Source organism: Bombus vancouverensis, chromosome 9 (genome assembly GCF_051014615.1).
Source record: "Bombus vancouverensis nearcticus chromosome 9, iyBomVanc1_principal, whole genome shotgun sequence".
Classification (NCBI taxonomy): Eukaryota; Metazoa; Arthropoda; class Insecta; order Hymenoptera; family Apidae; genus Bombus; species Bombus vancouverensis.
In genome coordinates this window covers 6,616,912-6,641,885 of record NC_134919.1, presented here as the reverse complement: position 1 = coordinate 6,641,885, position 24,974 = coordinate 6,616,912, and the positions used below count along the sequence as shown (strand labels likewise).

The window sequence follows — 24,974 nt, the reverse complement described above, 5'->3', positions numbered from 1 at the left end:
GCTGAAAAACAATAGAAAGACAGTGTTTTATTTATCAGAAAACAGTATGACGCTAGAACAACGGCGATTTTCACGAAGACAGGCAGTAAATTCCGGCGTTTCATCGTGCTCGTAAACCACGATCCCGTCGACGTTTGCCGCGCAAGCGACGCGTGACGTCCACACGCAACTCCATCTATGCACGATCCATCCAGTTGATCCATAAAGAATAATCCAGCGTCGACGAACCGGCAGCTACCTACGTCTTTCAAGGCCGGTAAGAACATTGTTCCGCCGAGGATGATGAAAAAAAAGGTGCTAATTGCTATATGGGGAATCCCCGAACGTGACGAGCTGTATCCCCGAAATGAAAAAGAAACGCGGACTTTCGGAGCGATCGTGGAAGATACGCGATCGTGCCGGGGCAATGGCGGAGGTGCAGTCAGGCATAGATCCTCTCTGACCTCCGTGGCATAATCACGCGTCAGAATGCATCAGACGGCCGCCCCCTCCGGCCGCTCGCAGGCCACGTCCGTTTGCAGATGGTGTTTTAAACGCAGCCATGAACTTGAAGACGTTCGCCTCGACGTTGGCTCGCCCCTACTACGTACACCGAGTCCAGACCTCAGCCGATTTGTCTGTCGCGGATCGCGACGTGGGAATTCGCTTTCCTTTTTCCCCGGTTTTTCCTCCCGGTGCATTGCGTAAGACGAGCATCGCTGCTCGATAATCGGTGCCGGAAGCTCGTAATAACGTCGATCATTGGCCAAAGATAAGGCCTTCGGTGTTTATGGATGATGATTGTCGCGATCGTGGAAGCGAGAAGTACAGGAGTCCCGGTTAGACTCTATTCTGCCTGGTTTTTTTCCTCGGTGACGGATCGTCGCCATGGCTGCGGGAAACGGCGGCCGGGGTCGCGGTTGCGGCCGGAACTCGCTGATATTCGACCGCGAGTCTTGATTAAGGGCTCGAACACGGCGGAATTGCAAACTGATCGACCAGCACCTCCTGCCTCGCAATTAGACTAATATCATTAGCGACATTTTACAAGCCACGAGTCGCGCGTTACATGCTAGTACGTACTGATAAACTATCTTGCCAATAAAATGAGATTTTACGATCACAGTTTATAAATGATAAATCGTCTGATTATGTACATTCGACTTGAAATTGCACGAAGAAACAGTAATTTACCAATTCGCTAATACTATTATTAGTAAATTATCGTGATAAAAGGCCCATGATATATATTGGGTTGACAACTAAGTCATTGCGGATTTTGTCAATGCCACATAATGACAACATCCGCAATCACTTAGTTGCCAAACCAATAGTAAGTAGAACTTTGAAGAGTAAGAACGAGTGATTTGGAAATTTTAAAGGGATCCTCTGCGCACAAATGACATTTTATGATAGCAAATATATCCTGGAATATATCAGTTTTATAGGAATTGTCATCTTCCTCGTTTAGCGAAGAAAGTTAGTTCTTTGCTGTTTCTATATTCGTGAATTATTAGCGAAGTTTATACTTAATTATAGACTCTGTTGGCTATTAAAAAAGTATTATGCAAGTACTTAGTAATTCCGTTTTAAAAGTTGTCGAATCTCGGCTCAAATAATTGATTGCATAACGGAGGGTAACCACTACCCTTCGTCAACATGCAAGCAATAGAATGCACAGGCTATTACTAGACGCGTGGTTTCGGTGTACAGTAACTAGCAAAACTTTATAGACTCACTGATATTATAGACATAATCAACTAACGGATATTTATGAAAGAAATATAGAAAAGTATCATCATATGAAAATACGCAATACTTTTCATTTTATTAGAATAACAATAAGGGGTAGAATAAAAATATCAGTTAAATATTTTTCCATCGAAACTGTGTATATTATACACATAATATCAAACACTAAATACACCCCTACGTAATTTATACATATAACAAAATGTTCGTCCTTAATATCGTAGACAATTAACGAAAAAATCAACTGTAATTAATGGCGAATTGAAGTTTTCAGGAATCAAAATTTCATACACATCCACCTGATACAGATATTACGTATATAGATCTTTTCCCTGGTTCTTGAATACATAAAAATACACGTTTGGTATATCCCCATGTCGGTGTTTGCACATTTTTGTCGGCTACTGTATGGTTTGGTCGCCGTTTACGCAACGTGTCTCGCATCACGCGTGGAAACCACGTGGCGTGGTTGACCCCTTTCGGCTACCCCGCAGCTGGAAAAAAAAACGAGGAATCGAACTCGCCACTCACCCCCGTCTCTCGTTCGTTCGCTCGCTCGCACGCAGGAGTGTGTTTGCACGAGGCAAACCGGGGGGCGGAATCCCATCAGCCGGATGTGCGCCGGATTAACGCGATTATCGCACGTTCGGCTTCGCGATTTATTGATAGATGGCTGCACCACTTCGCTGCCTTTAATCGGCCGTTTGATTGTTTCTCGGTTTCGCTACTTATTCTGGCTTTTTGGTTTTTCGTGCCCATACTCCGGATTCTTCCCTTTTTCCTCTTCGTTGTCGTTCTTCCTTTCCTCCTTGCTATTTTATATTTATGTATTGTTTCATAGAGATTTCGTGCGAAGTTGCCCTTGTTGAACAATGCTCGATTAGGTACTTTAACTTTTTCATTTTTATTACAATAGCATAGCGAAATTGGTTGTATTTTAGGGTAGTTACGTCTTTTTGTATAATTATGATACTGCTTTTCGGTGAATCTTGCAGTGCTCTTTGAAGAAGATGATGGAATCGTTTCTCTCTCTTTGTTACATACCAAATAATTATCGGGATTATACAGTAATAAAAACATTATCCTCTAGATGAAAAAGGTTAAAATGTTCCAATTCGAATGAACCTTGGAAATAAAAATTTACTAATGCAAAAATAAAGTTGTACAATATCGACTATGGGACGCGAATCCGAAGGAAGCTGATAAAAGGGAACGTTTCTTCACAAGGAAATCCATTCTGATGAAATGGAAATGTAACGCAGGGTTGATTGTCAGCGCGCGTAAAAAGCTCGCAGCAATGTAACCGGGGGATTGGCAGTGACAGGGCGGCCAAGTGATTCACAAGTTGCAATATGTGCCGTAGACAATCGGCCGAGGATCGATTAATCGCCGACGAGGTGGAATTCCGATAGACAACACAGAAATCTGCCGTTCTTATCGTTTAGACAATAAAAGCGAATGCCAATACGATGTTATTGTACTAGTGCAAGCACAGATACCGTGACAGTATCCCAGCGTTACGTAAAGCCGCTGCCACGGCCAGATGACACCACAGTAAGAACGCGAAATTACGTGTTTCCTAGCCGGTTGTCGCGTTAATACGTAATAAGTACGTGTCCAGTCGATCGAACAACCAATGGATCGGCCATGGTCGATCGCTATTTGCTCGATTTCTATGTGGAGGCACTGCTGAAGGTTATTAATAAATTGTCGACAGATTGTTGGTATCGATATCGTTGAAACATTGGAGATAAAAGCGGTGGAAGAAAAAGTATTTCGGTCCTCTCATTTTGTTCGATCATTTTTCAATTTCAATTTCGTAAAGATATAATATTCAAATTTGCTTCAACCTGGAATTGACGCGAATGGAATTGAAATGAAAATTATAGAACAAGAATTTGAATTTCTTCACTCTTATATTTCATTCGTGTGAATACTTCTAGTAGTTAAAAATTTTTCACGAAATCAATCAATGAAAATTAAATAGTTGCTTTATAATAGCTTTGCTGAATAATTCAATTTGTATTTATCTCCAGTCATCCTGCATCGAATCTGGATATTTACTTAAATACACAAATTAATGCAGCGCTGCCAACGGGCTTGTCACCGATTTCTATCGACTAATTAAATAATTCAATAAATAAATCAAAATAAATGAATTAAATAATTTATCATATTATTTATTAGTTTAAGATAACTAATCGACTAATTAAATCTCAATTGCTGTTTATTCGTTGACTCGCGGATGACAGTTCTTTAACTATATAATCGAACTTCTGGCATAGTAAATTATAATTTAGCTTCGTTTATTATTTAAACGTTCCTTTACTCTGTTAGTAGATCTAATAATATAATCGTTGGTAAAAATAACCTATTTAATAATTGAGTGTCACAGAAAGGGTCTTTTCCTTGATATTTAATTTTCCTTCCTGTCGAACTTTTACGTCATATTTCACAAGACGCTCATCCCCTCGTTAAGATCTCTCACTTTCTCCCAGAAACAATGAACCCTGTCACATTTATTTTCCAAACGGCAACAATCACTCGAGCCCGTGTCAACTTCATTAGAAGCGCTTGAAACAGATATAGGAAAACCTAAAGCAAGTAGAAACTCTCACCCCAGAATCTGGCCTGCCGTTAAGAATCCCGGAAAATACGCTTCCGGAATACATCAGACACGCCACATGAGAAAGTACGAGTGCGACTGACAGCGGGATTTCTCAGGCCTCGTTTCCACTGAAATCCAAAATGCTTTGTTTCACGGGTTTTCGAGGAAAATTGAAAAATCTAGTTCGAAAGTTGAATTTCAATATTCTGTCCATCAAATCACTTTTACGTTGTAGCAAACTATCAACACGGGTATAGATAATTGTCCGGATATTTATTTCAAAATAAATCAATTAATTCAGACATCGCCTTATCCATACAGTGTTTCCATAAGAATCCTTTCGGAGCAACGAACATTTCTTGATACGAAACGCGACAGTGACTCGTAACTTACTGTGGCTGTTAAAAGACAAGAGATATCCATTTCTAAAACATCAATACCTGAAAATTTCTATCTACCCGCAACTCGTAACGATACTAGTGATACCTCGTATTCACCGAGTAAGTTCACAAGATCGCGTGCATTCTTGTAAACCTGTCGAGAACACGCGGATAAAAGTCGTTTCAGCAAAGATGCGATCTAACTACTATCATCTAACCAACAGGCAAATAACCGGTCGAAAGCCAGATAAATCCTCGCTTCCTACAATTTCGTTACTTTGTTATAGCTAGAGCTACTTCTATAACTCCTAATGCAACGGAATCAAGCGAACCTAAAAACACCTTCAACTTCGCTTGCTCCATACTTCAAAGCCGGCTTCACGCTCTGCAACGGATCAGAAACTCGAAAAAACAACCAAGAAATCATCCACTCTAGAATTCAAGGGAGTAACAAGGATTCCCGCAAAGTATTCTCCGTTTGTCCGCGCAGCAGCATCCCTTCGCTGATGGAAGGAGACTCGAAGAAGAGCGCCGCGTGAAACGTGGGCATTGTATCGTTCCGCGTGGCGGTGTGCGTCCCACATAAACGTATCTCCTCTCGGTGCACGTAGAGAGAAACCCGCGGGACAGGTCTCTGGGCGCGTTGCAGGGGGGCGTCGCGGCGGGTGAGGGGTCCGGGAGGGGGGTCACAGTGGATATAATATTATATCGAGGGTAGGCGTGGTTAAAAAAGGGGGCGGTGCCGCGGATCCTCGTCCCATCTTTCTCTCTCTTTTTCGCTCGATTTTCTCTCTCCCCTTCGCCCCCGCCCGCGATCTGTCGACCGCCTCCGCCCTCCCCCGCCTCGACTCTGAGGCATCGAACTCGGATCGAGTCCAAGACGATCGAGGGAGGTGAGGGAAACGTGAGAAAGATACGATTCTCTCTCTCTCTCTCTGTCTCTCTCACCTATATTCTTCTCACTGTCCTTTTCCCTCTATCGGTAGTCGTTTCTCTCTCTCTCTCTCACACACACACACACTCCCTCTCTCTCTTTCTTTCTTTCCGTATCGCCGGTTCGCCGGTGAAGGTATAGCTCTTTCTCCCGCAACTCGCGATCCGCGCCGGACAAATACGGGATTCTTGAGCGCGCAGAAGGGGGCGAAAGAGGCGGAGGGCGAGAGGCGGAGGGTCCTAGCCAATGATAGCGCGCCGCTTTATCTCGATACGTTTATCGCGAACGTTTTATATCCAGCCGTGAAAGTATTGACCGCGGGAAACTCGTAGCCGGCTGCTGAATGCGTCTCGACACGGGGCGGTGGGGGGGGGGGGGGGAAACTGAGGAGACAGCGGCTGGGGGAGGGGAGGCATCACGCGCGGGGCACGGATCGGTGACTCGACGCGTTTCAAATCGCGGGAGGCTGCGGGGATCCCACAACGCCACTTCCGGGGAATCGCGGGGCGCTGACACTTTTTCGCCCGCCAACGGCCTTCCATCGGGGGTGGATCGTAGACGATCGACATCATAGACGAGCTTCTTACGTTACTGGAGTAACCTTGTCGGTAGACTGTGACCGTTTACGAAGATTCGTAATTATATGGACAGGATTAAAGAAACGGAATTTGAAGGTTTGTTTTATTCTTGGAATATTCTATCGAGTATTTTATTTAGAGTGCTGTTTTTTTCCTTTTTCTTTGTATTTTTGCATGAACATCCGCGATACAAGTATTAGAGACGTTTAGTAAATGACAAGTTGGCAAGGAGATAAAGTTTTCGAAGTAAATTGTATTAAATCAGACGATCGTAGCGTTAAACGTGAAATTTGTAAAATGATAAGAAGTGATTTTAGTAGAAAGTGTTATAACGTTATTCGTCTTGTTATTTAAATTTCTCGCTTGTCAATTTACTAATATTATTAGTTAGCAAATGATTGTGCACGAGCACTCGCTTGTCTCGGAGACGCGGGCCCAATCGGTTGATAATCATGATCGATGACTCGGGTTCCGAGGACATTACGGTGATTGTTCTATTAGTAGAAGGATGAAACAATGGGATGGAATTGACGCGTCCACTTAGTTTATAGGCGTTCGAGGTTTGGTAGGGTGGTTTTTCTAAGCTTATTCCATTGTTGAATCTCGATAGATTGAAAAACTTGATAATTAAACAATTCCTTGATTATTGATGAATTTTCGTGAAATATCTTTCATAACAAATGTAATGGAGGATATTGTTCTTTAAATTTATTTTCTCTCAGAACGACAAACGCGCCTTAAAATCCGCTTTTAGAATTTCAAAATTCCTCGTTGTAATATTTTAATCGCCGAGGATTAGTGAACGGAAGAACGTGTTCGAAATGAGGGAAGCATAAAATACAATCTAGTGTATGTTCCTAATTTTCGGTTCCAAAAATTCGATTCTCGTATTTTTCGAGACGTATTGACTGCACGTGTTGCCTGTTCCGATCGAGCTGGTTCCCTAACATTTTCTCCCTAGCTGGGAATCGTCTAAAAATATTTTTATGATGCCCCTGCTGCGATACCGAGCTATCCCGCACAGTTTTTATTTCAATAAACGACAATAAATTATTTAGACAACAAAGCTGCCAAGCTTGGATAAATCAAAGCAGTGTTATTCGAGATAATGCAATTATTATCTGTAGAGAATAACGTGAATTCTAAACACATAATACGTGACTGCTAACAATTGGACCGCGTATTGCATTAAGGGCAGATGATCTAAATGAACAGCTTTTTATCTATGCGAATATATAACCGGCGCGTGTATAAATTAAAACGATAACGACATCTAATTCCACTGGTTTAGCGGAGTGAATCATTGAGCAAAATACTTCTCGAGAAAATAAATCATTTATCAAGATATTACGTAGATAATTACTCGTCAACTACTGAATATTTTAACCAGTAGTGTACATTGCGTATGTAGTAGATACTACTTTTGTAACAAGTGTATGAAAGTAAATGGTATATAAATATCAATCTAAACTAAACAATAAATAATAATAATATGAAATTTCATAATTCTTGGCAATCGTTGAATTTAAGTAAGATAATAGGATACTTACGATATTTAGTTCTACTTAGTTTTCTTCTTAAATATTCTGTAAATTAACGTGTATGACGTTTATTTTTACTATCGAAATATCGACACAATTCTCATCGAGATCTTCCTTTCAACATGGCATATACGTAGCTATTTTGTAGCTGAAATTTTCGTTTCTTCTCTTGTAGGTAATAGACGCATACTTTTAACGATGAAATTAAATCATTTGGAAAAAACTGCTGTTGTCCGAAACAAAGTTAGTCTGGAGCATACCAAGGCGCGTAATTTTCGCTGCCATAAAGTTACGAGTGATATCATATCCTGACCCACGCAGGATCAAGCAACAAGTGATCCGCGTGAGTGGAGCACAATGGAAATCTATTTTCGTCAGTATACTTGCCAGACATTTTGAATTGTGCGATAGTAATTAATAGACTGCGAATGTTTATGCAGATCCATATTCTTATACTCGCAATTAAAGAAAATAATCTTATTGTTCTTATCAGAACGGAATAGCAGCAGTGGAAAATTATTTTATCATTTTGACAATCATGATTCATTAATATTCCAGGAGAAAAAAAATGCTTCTACAAGTAGCGATTCTTGAGAAACCGTAACGTCTGTCAGTACATACTGATGAGGTGTGTAATATCAGTCAGTGCAATGCAATATCGCGATACACTAGCATGTTAAACATATCAATAAAGAATCTTTCACATTCTCTTTCCTTCCCTGTCAGCCTGTATTCCCACAATTTCTCAGAACAAATATTAGTCTAACAATAGCATTTAATGTAAATTTTTCTGATGCTATTCGAGAATAAGTTATGATTGAATTGTTGCATCCTTTTCAAGTATGAACCGAGTTTCTCATTTTTCTTCAATAAAAGCTCGCGTTCGTATAATAAATACGCTCAATCGACGAAAGTTCAACTAAACCATAAGAAATATTTATATTATATCTATCGATATTAGTAAGGAAAATAGATAAATAGGGAAACGCTTGCTATTTTATAAGGAAAAGGTTGAGTTTCCAAAAGCAACGATTAAAAACCAAATGATAGACCTTCCCTTACAACCGTCACGATTCCAACTGTGTAGAATAATAAATCTCTCAGTGGAAACCACTTTGTCTGAAATTTGCCTATGACGATAACTGGAGTGACACTCTGTTCAACTTCGTGGAAGCGAGTCTATCGCGATTCGATCGTTGTCGAACAGTACTCAAAAGGAAAGGGATGAAACAAAGAGACGAACGAGTATCGGGGCTTGCGAGAAGAAAGAGAAAATGAAAAAGAAAGGAAACAGTTAGCTTCCGAGCCATCTGTCTACGATTGTTTACGATTTTCACGCGTAATTGGACGCGAATGGTTCGCAGTTCGTAGATCGATCGCGAGGACGATCGTGGAGAAGACCAGAGCGGATCCCTTTTGTATGGAAGAGGCGCAAGTGCCGAGTCACGCCTTGACAAACAGGGATGTCAAACAGATGTTTCGGCTCTTCGGGTTACTGTGAGAGCTGCTACCGGACGTTCTTCTCGTAAACTTCTCGGATCGTCTGCCAACGCTTGAAATCTCGATGATCGTTTCTCGATGACGTTTCGCTCGATGCCTACGAAAGCCTCTCAACTCGCTATTTCGCTATTTAATTGACATTCGAAAGGGTCTGCTGCACTTTGTCCGGATAATTCGCTGTGCATTGCTCGTTTTTATTTGTGCATGAAATTTAGATACAGAGTGTTATAGTTTTTCTCGATCAAACTTTATCAAGTTTTTCTATAGACAGGTTTAAACGAAAAGATTTCTAACTTTCTTGAGAGTAGCTCAATTATTATGTCCATATTATCCGGCCGAAAATTTTCGCACAGGCGTCAGGTAGCTTTTTTAAAAGTTCAAAGTTCTATATAAAGAACACGCCGTTTCGATGTTAATCCATGGCACGCTTTCATACACAAACTGCCTTTTCTAAGCTAAACTTACGATCTTAAATCGACGCCTAAAAAATATTACTTAACACCAACAGACTGAGGTTTTTGCGACTAAATTCTAAGTGATTTTACACGTTTGCAAAATCTATCATTTCCTATGAAACAGCATAATACCTATTCAGAATACCTGTTTTCGTTTGGGCAAGAAACGTTTATAGAATTTCAGTTTAACTATTTCACATCCGCGTTATGATAGTTTTCATCGTATTGTCGGCTAGCAATCTCGAATCAGCGGTTCGGCCGCACAGCAAGTACTACGTTGCGAGATAATCGTTTTGCAATTAGCGGCACAGCTGCGCTACCGGCGTAAGAATCGCATTGTTTTCATAGTAAAACGAATTTCGCGCGGTTGCCCAAGTGGCCGGTGACGACAGCCGGCCATCTTGCAACGTGTAATGACGCTTCTTACTGTGTTTAAGGAACGCCGTTTACCCGGACAATTAATTTCACGAGCAACCGGGGCCTCGGAACGAATTGCGAAACCTTCTGGCTAAATTTACGGGGTGTTTACGTGTTCCCGGCAATCTTTCCGCTTAGATTTTATCCAGCCACTCTTTCTTCAGATCGTCCTTCTACAGGATAGGGCACTTAAATCCGAATCTATTAGGTTGCCCGAAAAATTTCTTTCGTCTTATGAGCAAATAATAGGCTCACAACGTTTTTCTTTTATATTATTTTGTCGAATTACGTGCGATCCATTTTGTTCTGTTGAGATAAACACCGCGACATTTCACAGACGGTTTCCCGCTTCTATGAAGGTTCATTGTTGTAAAAAACACGTTTGCGAAGGAAAGACACTTTCCGGACAAGCTAATACGATCAGTTAGGTGCTTTCTAGCTAACGTTTTCTCAGTGTACGTTATTATGTAATTTTTTAACATATTAACGGCTGACGATATTTAAAGCGAAGTTTTGTTGTAAAGAAGGAATTCTTTTAGAAACATTCTCCTTGCGAAATTTCGAAGGAAAGTCGATAAATTTACTGCCGGCCAATTTATCTAGAAGATCTCTGCTTCGGCGGAAATGATTTTGCAAAATTAACCTGCTTTCTACTGTTGCGTCAATTTGTAAAAGTCAGTAGGCGTGTATTGAATTCTACAGAAGATGCTGCACATGTAATTTCATAGTTTGGCAAATTGAACATACCAGAGAAATAATTCTTTATCGAAAGAATTGAAAAAAAAAATTCTTTCAAGCAACGCGTGGTCGCGACAGAAACGAAGGGAGAGTTTGTTTCAACGAATCGAGGGGCGAGAAAAGGGAGGCGGGTGGAAACCACTGACGCCAGTCAGGTGCACCAACACGAACCCTGTCAAATTTCTATTTACCGACCGACCGATATGACAAAACGAATTTACCCTTCACAAAAATTGTACGCCATTTATAATCCAAGGGTTGAAATCTACCCTTCTACCGGATTTAATAAGAAACTTAGATCGCGCTAAAAATTTTGCAAAAACGTCGCATTTGTTTAATCTTATTTTGGCAAGTAAAATAAAGAATCATAAAAAAAAAAAAAAAAATTGAAATTGAAGGAAATTCATGAAAAGTATGTGTGAAGGTTTGAAACTACTGGTTCTGATGATCGACTATCCCACAAGGATCATTTTTCACGAGACACCACCTTGAGATAATTACCAGATAGGAAAACAATACTCAAAAATGTTTACAGCGGGAGATCGACTGGCATGTTGTTTGCTGTTGCTTCATCGGTGTTTAGGTGTCATTCAACTTGATAACGAGCATGGGGTCCGTGCCACCCAGGCGAAGCCATCGAAAACAGCTATCTGTTCTCAGAACCGATCGAACGATTCCGATAGTCAGATTCAAAAATGATTTATTTCGATTTTTTTAGGGGTTTAATCTATTTTCGTATGATAATTTCGACAGAATTATTTTGTCGTATATTTAGTTTAAATTATATGTTTTACTATGAGCGGAGTAAAAAATTCTTGGAACAAAACTAAACATTGTAAAAAAGATGGTAATATTACAGAACGCGATGGTGAAATATCAAAGTAGAGTAAATAGATGGAATTTCAAGTTGTATTAATTAAAATTTCTAATTAATTCTAATTATTAATCAGCGCCGTCATAGCAAATCGTAAATTAACTTTTTCGCATAAAACTTCAAGTTACATCTTGGAATATCGGAGTACCTGAAATACAGCAAGAAAAAATGCACGATATTTAACTTACATTTCATGAAATGTAATGTTTTATAAATATATCTTTTGCTTTCATAAAATTAGCAACGTTTTTTCGTTGATTTGCTAAAAGAAGATTAACGTAATTTAAAAATCTACGATATATGGAGGAAAATTTCACGAGAAAAAATGATAACGTCGTTAGAAAAACCGCGACCAAAGTTTTTATTCGAGACTTGCCTCCGGAGAGGAAATCCACAGAAAGGAAGAAAGAGGAACAGTAGCACACTTCCGGTGCAATGGCTCGCAGCATCGAGAACAATTCGAGTCGATAGCGGTATCGAAGCTGATAAGCTAACGCGATACGATATCGTTCGCGACAAAGACATAACACGCTGCCACGTCAGGTCCTGCTGTACAATTCATAAAGATGTGTTTACGGTCCACTGAAACATTCGATCCCTGATCCGAATATTTCGATCGCCCTATCGATTCTAGCTACGATCTGTTTTCGTAATCGGAACGGCCTGCGACATAACGTAACGCGTAGCTTATAACATTTCTTTCGAAAAACGATCAAATAGCATCGTTTTCAATCGAAACATCCACCGAGTCACGAAACGTATCTTTCGTTATCTGCGAATTTTCCTAAACAGACCGCGAACTTCTACAGTTAAATACAGATTTAAATACAGAAAAGCAGATAAATAAAGAGTTAAATACAGATTTGTTTTCACTCTCTAAATATCATAAACTAAGCACAATTCTATGCTGTGAATATTTTCCATGTTCATTCAAATTTTCTATTAACTCGTAAGTATCTGCAAACTAACAATACATTTGATTTGTCATTATCGAAGGATCTTGGCAAAGTAGATTAGAGTTTAAAATCTTGTTTAAAACGCGACGATATAAAGCTAACATTTCTCGAATTATCTTCGTATCTCGACAAATGTGATTAGAATTTGTCATTTTTCCAGGCATCGAACTACTTCAAAGCATATTTATTTTTCGTTGGTGATGGCGGATGCAAGCCGTCGTTCTTCGTTTCCAATGCTCGTTTTCGGCTCTCTATTCTTCGCGACAAGCAACGCAACGTTCATTGCCCCCCTCCTATGTTTCACACATCCGCTTCCGGTAGTACAATAATCGGTCGCGCGGTACAATTCCTTGGCGTGTTATTTGTGACGGGTACGACCAGCTGGAACATTATCGCGATTCGCCTTGGAAACTTCGAACAGTTTTCGAATCTACTTACAAATTAAAGTTTTCCACGTAGCTATGAGCCAGGTTAGTTACGTATACTCATTCGATTTGGCACAGAGATGCTTACGTAATTTCATTTTTTTTTTCCTTTATCTCCTTTATTATGCTCGATTTGAGGTGTTTTGCGGTTGAATTTATGCCAGATGGTAGAGCAGTTTGCTTCAGTCGTACACGATGGTTAATCTAACGTGCGGATTGTTGATGGGGGTAGATTATGTCCTGTCTACATATATCTCTGTCGGTTTTAATTAATTCAAGAGTCTTCGAGGATTACGAGAAAATGTGATATATTAGATATATTAGGTATAATATTTACAATTACTGGAAACACGTTGCTGGACTGATATAATTTTTATTTTTGTTTTCTGATTCTTTTGTCGTAAATACTCTTAAGTTCAGCTTGTAAAACGTAATAATAAATTATAACTGCAGCAATGTAAGATGGTCCATATTGAAATGTCGAGACTTCTTCAGTTTTATGAAGAAATCTACGATGCCTAAATAAAATTTTCCATCGTTGAATGACCAAGTCATCGATAACTTTGTTGTGCAGACTCATTTCTTTGAGAAACTGACTTTTACTACTTTACTATATAAAAATGAAATTTATATTTTGTATCCAGTTTATCTGTCACTTGTTGACCACATCTTTTAATCACTTGCTCCACTCATCTTCGACTCTCAGCAAAATTATCCAGAAGAAACGCTTACAATGTCACAACTCTCGCCTTTGTCGTGAACCTTTGCTCCGCAAAATCACGTAATAATCGGGAAACGAGATGGAGCTTCGAAACAGACGCGTCTGGTTCCATCATTTGCCCTCAATAATTGCCAATAAACACCGCGAAGCCTCTAAAAGCGTGGTCGCGCAGGTCGGCTAAATAACATTGTCTGCCGACCAGACCCTATTCCTCGCTGCCAAAAGCGAATGCTAGTGGCCCGTCAGGCAAAAAACCGCACGTATTTGTTTAATTATCAACGGTACCGCATTAACTCGTTAATTGAGTGTCAGATGACGCGCATTGTGTCCGTCTGACACGCTTTGTGCTCCCTGTGCCCCGTGTGGGAGTATCGCCGGTCCCTTCTCCCCTTTTCTTCCCGCGAGAACGCCGCATATTTGTCGCACACGCGTTAATCGTATGCACGAATAATTAGAACAATGACCGGCCACCATTATTCACGAACAACATCCCCCTTTCAGCTTAGAATCGCCCCTCTCCACGATTTCTCTGAGCCAAATTGTGCGGGAGATTTCCTGCCGAAAGGAACGTCGCCGTGGTCGTCGTCGCGCGCCCCAATTCTTCGTTCTTTTTGCATTCCTTTGCTGGAAAAAAAAAATAAAATAAAATGGAAAAATGTGAGTTCGGTTTGAGGAGGAACGGCGAAGCCTAGGGGAGCGAGGGGTAAGCTATGAATACGCATGAGCTCGAATTTCGTTACGAGGGTGAGTTTCGAAGGCTGAGTTTGTTCTTTTCTATTTGACAGCCAGCTCGATTGTTATTTTTCGGACGAAAATATGGCTGTGAGTGGGAAAGGGCTCGGTGCAAAGTTTTTGGCTTATGTTTGTGGTTTCCAGATCTGTTGCAGATGATCCGTATTTTTGTATTGGATACCATTACTTATTGTGATTTTTGCAGCAACGACGATTAGGAGATTTTAAATAATTAAAGTTTAATCATTTCTAATACTAAGAAAGATGTTAGTTTAAGAATGATAGTTTGAAAGAAAGAAATTCCAACTACTGGTTTAATTTATCTTTTAAGTGTAATAGAATGTAGTTGGAAAATACGTATATAATTGAAAAATGTTATTGAAGTATAGAGTAGACTAATCTTCGATTCCGTAGAGGAAACTTTCTCAACTTCAATAATGAAAGATAAATGCCTGCATTGTTTTGGAGAAAAAATCATTTTATGCAAAACTATAATACGCTTATAAGAATTCGTTTCTTCCTGCTCTGGAGGTTGTCGGATGTTTGCGTAAAAGTTTGAGTAAAAATTGCATGAAAAATCGCACCGGTGACAAAGCGTTGGTTAAACCAATATCGTCAACCGGCGTTTAATCAGGTTTTTCTTCCAACAAATTCATTAAAACAGTCTATTATTACGATAACGTTTAGTAACGCGAAGTATAGTAAATTTTTATAAAGCCGGCTCTATTGTACTGCGTTAAATCAATATCTGTGTTAATATCGTAATGTCGAAATCACCGTGATGCAGTGTAAAACGATGTAACGTAATTGTCTTCACTATATAACGGAGACTGTATTAATTTTTCCTGGAAAAAAATTTGATCTACCATAATTTTAATCCATCATAATTCAAAAGACTTTCACATAGCGAATGTCAATACTATTGGAATTAATTAAAGAATCATTGGTCCTTTTTCAACTCGCAAAATTGAAATTTCAGACAAAACGGAATTTCCTGTGCAATATATATTAGAGTTGCTGAAAAGTTAAGCGTTTTACAGAGAAAATTTCGTTTCCCACTACTTCCGGACTTTCGCGACAAAAGAGAACCGAGCAAATAGTGATCGTTGCCTGCTTATCGGGAAAAGGAAATTGTTCGTTTCACAACACGTATGCAATGAACATGGTACCAAGAATGATCAGCGAATTGAAATGGTAAACGATATAAACGATATAAAACGACGTTTTAATAGGAGAGGATGAAAATTCCACGAAGAATACAGTGACGGGAGCAGTGAGAAAATTCATTCTCGTATTAAAAATCTTCTCTTCTGTTACTTACATCCTTTATCATTCTAACACCTCGATTTCTAAATAATCATTCCATAATTTACGTGAAACCCGTATAAAAGCGTTAGAAACTTCGATGATCGGGACGAAACACAAAAGGAAAGAATAATAAGCATGGAAAGAGAAGCGAAGAAGGGAAAGAAAAAAAAAATGCTGGAACGAAAGAGGAAAAGAAAACAAATCAGCGTGAACGAACGAAATCCCCGATGAAAAGAGTCTGCCGGTAATCACCCCTTGATCCCCCCACCCCCGAGGCAATCTTCTCATTATAAGTCAGGCCTTAATCTTCATTTGATTTTCATTTCGTATCGAGCTTGTTTGTCGCTTCGAGCCAAAGGGTACTTAGAAGGGAGGGTTAGCATCGGCGACATTTCACGGGTGAGAGGGGGCGGGGGGAAGGGTACGACGAGGGACGGCTAGGGGGTTGAAGGCGAGCATATTGGCGCCAGCTCGCTATAGTGAATTCAATTTAACGGGAAAGCCGGGACGCGAAACCGGGCCCGCACTCGATATTTATTATATGCCGTTGCATTAATTACCGCGGTCGCATTCTTCGAGTCGTCTCCGGCTCCCGGGACTCCTTTATCTTGCCTTGATAATAGTGATAACGAACCTAATTATTGGATCTCGCGAATCATTAGCGGTACGGACTTAATAAATTAGGCGCGCGAGCGCTGCCTGGCCGGCTGCTCGAGGAAACGAGATTTAATTAATTCCGATATGCGTTATGTCGATCCTCAACAGAGGAGGCTAAGAGGAGACAGGGAGATAGATAGATAGGTAGAGAGGGAGAGAGAGAGAGAGAGAGAGACTTCGAGAGTTTTTGTTGCACTTTCAAGGGACATTCGGATTCGTTCGATTGGTTCGAGTCGAGAGATTCCACTGAATAGAAGCTTCTCGGATTTCTCCTCTCGTTGCCCTGGCCGTATCCTGTCGAGAGACGACGATTATCGCGATAATACCTACCCCTTAAAGACTGCGTTGTTAAATAATGCTCCTCATGCCTGAGGAATGTTTTTGTTCTTGATCTTAATAACGTAGGTACTTCGTCGACGGATTACTCCGACGTGTGTTGAGAAAGTTAAGAATCTGATGATTATGTACCATTTAGATTATTCAGAGTGGAAGTTGTTGGATTTTAAGATTTACGAGGAAGTTGGCCGTATTAATAGAGCGGAAAACAGATTACACTTCGAACTTGAGTATATGTGGTCCTCTGTTTGCTGGAGGAGTCAGTCGACCGAGAAAAGTACGTTTTTCAGGGAATCGGTCTTAAATAGAAAATTATATTAATCAGTCAGATATTTAACGATGAATGAATTTTTCTTTCTTTCACGATCTAGCTAATGATCTTTAGATATTGAACAAGTAGCTTGGTTAAATAGTATGCTTCCGCCAAATGGTTTCATCGAGTATTTTTATAAAATTTTTGTCATTTTCCATGTATTTTCACAGTATTACTTACTTAAGAAGCGATACATAATCGAACAAGATCTATTTACACGATATCCTCTGCTCGCTCAAGTTTATTAATACAAGTTTAATACCGCGCAGCACGTGCTTCTAATTATCTTGCCATAAATCAAGATTGTCGTAGATATCTATAGTTTCTGTCACTGTTAATTCAGTTCCACGAATAGTCGTTATATAACAACGTGGTCTAAAAATCTACAGCAGTGGATCGTCGACAAATAAAGTGTCAAAACGATCCAAAATCAAATCTAGACTCAGTCTTCATACTAAATATGTAGAAACGGTAATTTATGTTTTAGAAAGAGTTTACATTTTATCGGCTGCTAGCTTCCAGTTCTCGCTTCTGCGAGATGCATGATTCTATAATTAGAAATTATCTTTGCCGCAATTGGTACGCAGAAAACTATAAGAAGTAAATACTGAGAGTTTCTGCAATGCTCCGTGTCATACGCTCATTCACTCGCACGTTCGCTATAATTGGAACGGATGAAAGAGCGGAAACTCGCGGAAACCGAAGTTTCAGCCTTAAAATCCAATGAAAACTCTTTAAACTGCCCCTATAAAGGACAACGTCACACAGCCTTTACCTGCGCACGAAATTTTCCACGTGGCGAGACCGAATTCGTTATTCGCGCGTTTTCCTGCTGGTACTCCAGTTTCACTGGACGAGAACCTTCTATCGCCAGGAGGTTTTTCTCCGCTCCGGCCGCTCGTTCTTGGACAAATTTTTTCGTAAAACACAGGAAATTACACGCTCACGGGTGTCGGCTTTAAAATAATTAAAACGTGCTTCGGCGGCAAAGACAAAAGGACCGGTTACCTATCCATCATCAGTTAGCCGATGGACGATATAAGGGTGGCCCTTGCTCTGGCAAGGAAAGAACGGCGAGTCGGGGCCGTGCAGGATGGAAAGAGGTCGCAGAAAGAGGGTAGCAGGGTCTCTGATAGGCGAACGAAGAAAAACACAGACTTGATCAAAGTGAAATACGCATTGCCAGCCATGTGGGTAATTATCCTGGACCTTTGCATTAACCCCTTTCCCGGCGCCCGCTGCCTTTCTACTTGGATTTCTCCCCCTCACGGCGCCGTGAATCCTCCGAAAATTCACCCCTTTCTCTCGTCTCGAATTCGTCGAGTCTCCGCATGCGTGCAGAGGCACTCTACATCGAGGCACAACCGAAAAGAACCAGAGAGAGAGAGAGAGAGAGAGAGACGAGGATTGGTAAGAGAAGGTTTCCGGTAGATAGAGATGACTGGGATTTTTAGGGAGTTGGATGGAGGCGGACGTTCTCGGGCAGTGATTTAATTAATTTGATTGAGAATGTTAATGCCCGGCTCGCAAAATAATATCTAAATGAATTAATACTCGCGGTGAAAGGAGAGTGACGTGCGAGAGGACCGGTGCCAGTGGATAGCCGAGAGATGAGCGAGGAAACGACGATCGGACGGACGAAGGAAGTGGGAGAAAGGGAGAGAGTCCTAATTAGCTAAGTAAAGCTGCCGCATTATCGCTTATTTTCAACCCCCGCCAACCCCTTCACGATACCCAGCCAGCGATCCACCCCTTCCGTTAGAAGTTTTTCTCGATTCGTGTGCAACTTTTGGTGGATCGAGCGGTCGTGCAAACTCTCGTTTCCTTTGTTTGTTTTTTTTTTTTGCTTCCGTATTAGATTGGTGATGGTGGCGGCGATGGTTGCTGATGTTGAGATAGGGATTTTATGTTCTTCGGATTTTTGTTTCTCGTTTCTTTAGGGGGTCGGCAGTGGTAACGTGTCTCCGTTATCTACGTTCGATAGGTTTTCGCGATTGAAAGGGTGCAAGATCGGGAGATAGCTTTGCGAGCTTTCGATAAAAGCTACCGTAGACTTTTTACGCGCGTGGTGACACGCGATGGGATGGTATCTTGGAAATGCATTGGAAATATTTTGAATATTACTTTTCCGTTAAATTAGAGATTAATCTTCATGAAGCTATTTAGTACAATATAATTACGGATATAAGTAAGTTATAACTTATATTATATTAAAACGTGACGTGCTTTACAGTTTCGCACAATAAAAAACACTATCTTTCTTTATCCGAAGGAAATTCCAGTTCGTGTCCAATGAAACCAGTTCCTGCTGATTAGAATCCACATATCTAAACGTATATTCTTATATATATGTATATTATATATGTGTATATATGTATATGATTATTATTAATCAGCGAGAGAAATCACTGAAACACTATTATACATATATAAACCATTCATATCCTAATGGGTCCAAATAAATGCAGTTCCACCGTACTCGAATTCATACAACGTATCTAATCCAATCAAGACTCTTAGATCTCTGTAATAATTTCTATTTATAATATTTCTATAATATTTCTATAATATTTCTATGATGCCGCATTTGACCGAGTTATATTGTAAAAAATCACAAGACAATCGAATTTTATGGATGCCTGTTATTTGCACGACGTTCATCGCAAAACTCATTCGAACGCGTTTAAAGAAGCAAACAAGGCTGATCGATGGCGGCGCTATCGCGAGTGCCTGAGCAACGATCGGCATAACAGCCGCGTATCGAGCGAAACTCCTGAGACTCGAATTTTCTTGTCAAAAGAAGCGCGCCTCAGCGACGAAGAAAGTGGATAGTCCGGGTTGAGGGGATCGGAAAATCGCTTCTGCCGTCGGGATTTCAAAGACTGGCACGACGACTACAGGGGTTGAAGAGCGGGGGTTTGCCGGGTGGAATCAAAGGGTTGCAGAGCTGCGGGAGTCGGGCGCCCGTACCGTGCTCAGCTAATTATCTTTATCAATCATTAGAAATCCATTCCTCAAAAGACCTCCGGACGATTTTATCGTTTAACTTGTTCAGTCGCCTTGCAGTCGCAGCGAATCGTGCGCGATAGGGGTGACTTTCGTAGGAATAAACGTGTTTGATGTCGTGCTTGTGCTTCGCGACTCGAGATTCCACGTAAAAAGAAACAAATAATCTTTTTCACCGCGTAAGTTGCCAACGTTGGAATATACACGCTAACCGTGAGGGATTCGTAATTTCGTTACGCTATTCACTCTACTACCCCACGTATCATGTAGTTACGTTTTGAATTCGCTTTGAATCGCTTCGACTACCGATCGATCCCGTTCAATTCCACTCGTTTTAAGCATGCGATCGATGCAACGAGACTGCAGTTTCAACTTCTGAACACGAACGCGCGTACATTTCGCGCGATCCCGTATGCAAGCTGATATTAGGGGTTGAAACGTACCAATATATCGTGATGGAGGAATGTCGAGCGTAGGTTGGCGGGAAACACTGACAAATTTTGACCTGCGTGCCTTTACGACATTTTTCTCGCACACGACACGCAAGTATGAAAGAGGAAAGGCAAAATGGAAGGAATATGAACCTACGTTATTTTGTTGAAACATAAACCGAGTACCGTGTAATCGCGACATTTGTGCTTATGAATTTGCGTAGAATCGAGTAATCACTTTTGCGTTTATTACACGGTACGGTGACTGATATCTTGTTTCTTTTTTTATGGAAACTACCTACAATAGTATTTTATCTTCTCGTACAACATAAATTCGAATCAGATAAACCGTTCGAAACTGACCATACATACTTAACTTTTTTTCTATTTCTTCGCTTGCAATATCCATTACACTTACACTGCACCGCAACGCGTCTTTCTTCCTTACGTTATATATTTTATTTCGCCCAGTACGTTTGTGCCAGCGAATCAACAACGAGATCCAAATACCACGAGAGGGAAGTATAATTATAGTAACAGGAATCATGAGAACGATCTCTTGGACGTGTATCGATTCGAATCGTGTTTCAATGTATCGTATAATGATCGTAGGGCGGGGTGTACGAGTGTTGGCCTTTGCATATCGGTCGCTGTCGTCGCGGAGGCGACTGAAGAAGGGTTAAGGGTGGGAAACGAAGTTCGCTCGTCGGTTCATTGTTTCGAGGAAAAAGAGGCGGGCGTGGAGGGAGAAAGGGAGAGAGCGCGGAGAGCAACAAACAGGAAAGGGTACCGAGAAACGGTCGTATTCTCATCGAGTAATCAGCCTGTCTCCTGAGAGGTCTTTTTGAAGTTTCCCGCGCCTATGGATCGCGACGCGACGCCGCGTCGTTCGGCTACGTGACTGTGTCGAGTTAAAATTCTTTCGGTAAAAGGCGCGCCGTCCTTCGGGGATTGCGGTGGCAGCGACGAACTCTCGGCCAATTCGCGGCACGAAATTTCTGTGGGAACGGAGCCCCGGCACGCGTTGCGTCTTTGCTCCAACCTTTCGTGTAATTGTAACGCATTACCTATAACCTCTTCTTCGTTTACTTCTTTTTTTTTTCTCTCCGTTGATTCAAAATGTTCGCGCTATTAAAGATTATGTTTTCGATAGTAGAATTTCGATAACATTAATAGAATATTCTTAGTTGGTGTTTTACCAATCACAAATTTCTAAATTAATAAATGAATAATAAATAACTGGAATTAATAGTAAGTTTGTATAACAGTAATTTGCATAACAGTAACGAATTTTGTAGTAGATCAAATGAAAGTTTACGATTAAATCTTACAAATTATCAATTTTATGATTATCACAGTTGGAAAGTTTATCAAAATTGTAAAATTATTAAGTATTATTACTATTAATAATGTACAATTTTTAGTATTACAATTAATTGGTATATTTCCGTATAAAGAGACTTAGGTTGTGCAGTAAAACACGAACATTAATTATAAATTTTCAGTGAAAATGTGCTTAAAAATCTGTTGCGAGCTACATTTGGCAAAGATAAGGTTCCAAATTAGATGAATAAAAATCCTGAACAAATTCTGTAGGCAATGTCTGTGTTACAATTTTAAGTCAACGAAACATGTCCATTGCATATCTCATATAGACTACTAAAATATGGATGTATAATGATTACAGTAAACTTTCAAATATTTAACTTCTAACCATAGTTATCTTTCTATAATTTTGCGACACTTGCGGTATCGCAACACTGGGAAACTTGTAAATTATGGTTCGCAACTGTTAACGCATCTAAGTCGTGATTTGTAACGTTTAGCGATTAGATTGAAAATTCTCCTTTTTTTTTTTTTTTTTTTTGTTAGCATACAGTAAATTTATAATTTTATTAACACATCAGATCGCTCGTTACGAACGTTATTGTTCCCCAGTTAGTTCAAAGTATTTCACTTTGATTAAAATAAAATTAATCTTCTTTGATTCAATAGCACGATATAAAATGTTTTATTGATGAAACAGATCTTTATAGTAATAATAATCAAATAATTTGTGTGTACGAGAGTGAATAGAATGATGATAAGAAGTGAATAAAATGCAGTGAAATTTTAAATTCGTATCAACCTTACTTCATTACCATCGTTAATTGTATCTTATTTTTATACCTTTGATTACAATGATCGCTATCTCTGCTTTTATTACACTGATAAGTTATATTTAGACATTTCCACGTTTCCACTAAATTCTATAAAATCCATTTTAATCGAAATATTTAAGAGATAAAATATTTGACCAATGCGTCTCCACGAAAGAGTAAATTTCTTTTAGTCGAACAGATTGTTACAAACGAATACTAATCAAATATTACTATTCCATGTTATATTATTAATTATTTTTTAGATAAAGCTTTTATGTATATTTGTCCTCGTACATTTCTTCGTTTCACTTTGTAGCACCATGAAAATAATAAACAATCATTAAACAGAAAAATTGATCTGCATAAAATGTATGTTTATCTTTGCAGTAATCATGAAAAGTACAAGAAAAATATTTTTTCAGAAGAGAAGTATGAAATCGTTGTAAAAATGAATACGGAAATATTTGTTTTTATCTTTCTTATTACGTTCAACATTTCAAGAATTATTATAATTCGGATAATTTTTCTATAATTCAAGCGCATATTGTGTTGCTCGAACACAAGTTTAATTACTCCATATAATTAATCTATTATAACTTATTTCTAATTATCTTAAAAGCAACAAAGATTATGGGTTAACAACAATTACATTTTGCGTCAATTTTCCAAACAATATTCTGTTTTTTTACACGATTGTTTCCATCTTCGTGGATTATTTCATACATCATTTTAAAAGCATCATTTTAATTTTTTATTTTTACATATGAAAGCCGGTAATGTACATCGTTAAAAATCGCCTATTTCATATATTACAACCTAATAATTTTCAACAAAGAACATCGTTTCCAGTTATGAGAAACGATATTGTTCGAAATATTTCAGAGTATCCACAGCTTTCATAATATCAGAAGTCTCAATCATGCCGCCTATCACGATATTGTAGCGTTATCGAAACTCTCATAAATTGGATTTCGTTCCAAGAGAGGAAAGAGGTAACAGAGCCCTCGAAACGATTCGCAGTCAGCGTTATCAGGGCAAGAACAATAAATCTATTAGTCCACGGATCATCGCGAACATCGTGGTTCGTCGAAACGCGAAAATTTACTGGCGCCCCCGTGTCGAACCTTAGCGTCATCCGTTTGAACTTGGAAGCTGCCTGCTCGTACGTTTCGGAATTTTACCTTGAGATTTATGGCGAAGTATCTCGTTTTTCTTTGCTCAGGAATTAAGAGAGTTCAACGTTTCGCGACCATATCAACTGCTCTGTGGTTTCTTTTGAAGGAAATTTTTTTATCTTATTAGTATAGATGCCTCTCATAGCTATTGTGCTTTATCGAAAAAATCGTTAAGATTACGAAGGTGGAGATTAAATCGCTGAAAGAGTCGATTAGTGGATTGCAAACAAGATAGCGAATCGAAAAATCAGGACAGATATAATTCTTTGTTTCTTTCAAGGCGTTTGCGTCCTCAATTATTCATTTCCTCTGAATGCAAGTGATGAAGTTTCAGTATCAAACGTTCTTTCCGAATAAAATCTTAATCGCACGTGATTTCATCATATTACACATGATTCAATGCAGTTCCCAACCACTAATTTGTTTTACTATGGCAGATTTATAAACGTTATCAGTTCTAGAATTCCAAACTTCTTGGAATGATGCAATCGCAGTTCCTTTAAAATAATTTATGGATTAAGGAATAGTGTCTGTAATATACAGGATATCTGTAACCTTCTCCAAATGCAACGTTCCCACCAATTTTCACATTAATTTTCTAAATTCCAGCTTACATAAGAAAATCACACGAATATACCGATCATTCATAATGGTCAATAGCGAACCTTGTATACTTGTATTATTAATATTCTTAACATTTTCAATGTATTCGTAGAAAATTTCTTCCTTATTAATACGATTGATAATTGACAAGAAAATAGAATTTCATGGGCAGTTCTTAATCCGCTGTTAACACTAGAAATACCACACCAGTGAAAATGACTGGTTCTACAATTTTATAAATGTACCAACCCTCGTTTATGGATCATGCTTCCAGATGATATAATAATCATAAATAAATATAAATATAAAAATATTCTATTGTTGCGTATTTTTTAAAGACCAGTCATTTTCGCTGGTTTTGGTAGAAATAGCTTCGTGTTAACTATCGGTAGTTCTAGTGTTAATATCCAAATC

The 24,974-nt window shown here is 39.4% G+C and overlaps 1 protein-coding gene across 7 annotated transcripts in view; it reads left to right on the top strand.

Annotated features, from left to right (window-relative positions):
* cut (homeobox protein, cut) overlaps positions 1 to 24,974 on the top strand; it is a 167,336-nt gene that overhangs the window by 35,829 nt on the left and 106,533 nt on the right. The window contains exon 1 of one of the 7 annotated variants that reach the window (XM_033345986.2): positions 6,171 to 6,327. The exons of the other annotated variants lie outside the window; for them this stretch is intronic. The gene's annotated coding sequence lies outside the window, so the exon portion shown is untranslated. Of the gene's footprint in view, positions 1 to 6,170; positions 6,328 to 24,974 lie in introns of those variants that run through there. 7 annotated transcript variants of the gene reach the window in all.